Here is a 1,332-nt window from a genome sequence, read left to right on the forward strand (position 1 = left end):
AAATACACCCAGACCATCTTATCCTCCCACCCCTCTCTTTCTCTCTTCTTTTCTTTCACGCACACACATGCTGTAACCTTTCTTTATCGCAGCCTGAAATGACTAAGAGAAGCAGTTACATTAAGGCAGCTGCTCGCTCCCGAGAAATACWTTTGAGATTTCTATTCTCCCGCGAAATAGCATATGCAAAAAGTGAGTTAGATAGAGGCCCAGGAAGGAAATGGTGGGAAACAAAGAATCCCTTGAGAGCCTTTAGATTTATTCACGCTTTTAAACACTTGACATCCCATCACCCTCTTGTCATTAGGGTTTTGGGTCCCTCGGCCAAATCCTCACAATAACGGGATAATTTCTCCCAACAAGCACAAATTGGTTCTTGCGGTCTGGGGCTGACGGCAGAGCAGGACTTCCGTGATCACTGGTTTGTGAATGTGCTGAAGGGTAGATGGCCCTGAGATCAATGTGCTGCTGATTGTACAGACCGGTTTTTATTTTACAACTTATATGGAGGAGAAAAAAAATAAAAAGGCCACTCGTTTGGCCCCAGACTTCCCCTGTCTGCTGACTCTGTTGTGTGCAGCCGTTCTATAGCTGGCAGTTCGAATGACAAGCCATCAGTCAGGGAGAACATCACAAATAGACACAAAGGCATATGGGAGTGCGCCTCAGTTTAAAGATGCATTAATCACCATATTATTAGCCTGACACATTAAAAACGTCCATTATTGGATGAATAACAGCACATTACAGGAACGCAGCGACCGGCTCTGACACRTGTCAAAAGTCGCACAGCAAGCAGTAATAAACAGAAATCACTACAAGCGTCCATTTTTTTTACTTCTTTAAATTATGTGCAGGAAAATATATAAATCATGCAATTATTTAAATTGTTTAAACAGGCTCTGGTCGGCCTTCAGGAGGTGAAGATGAACGATAATGGGTTTTTTAAGGTGTGTCTGGTTGTTACCAAATATTCTCATCAACCACTGGATGGATTTTATTGGAGCTTGCATGAATTAATCATTGAGTTCACGACCAACTAAACATTTATTGGAGTCACACTGATTCAAGATGGCCACCACAGAGAACTGACCATAAAAAACTCAACCAAAGATTTAACTCAGTCAGTTTTACAAATAAGTTTATATTTAGTCTGATTTTACAAAAGCTGAATTAAAAAAAAAGATAGCATGAACTATTTAACTATAACATCTGTTAGCAAAATATCTAATGAACCACTGGACAAACTTAATGGCAACTTTCATAAAGGAAACATTAAATGGACATCTGCAACAGACTGACCTTTTAAAGTCAATACAATTCAAGCTGACC

Source organism: Austrofundulus limnaeus, unplaced genomic scaffold (genome assembly GCF_001266775.1).
Source record: "Austrofundulus limnaeus strain Quisiro unplaced genomic scaffold, Austrofundulus_limnaeus-1.0 Scaffold6, whole genome shotgun sequence".
Taxonomy (NCBI): domain Eukaryota; kingdom Metazoa; phylum Chordata; class Actinopteri; order Cyprinodontiformes; family Rivulidae; genus Austrofundulus; species Austrofundulus limnaeus.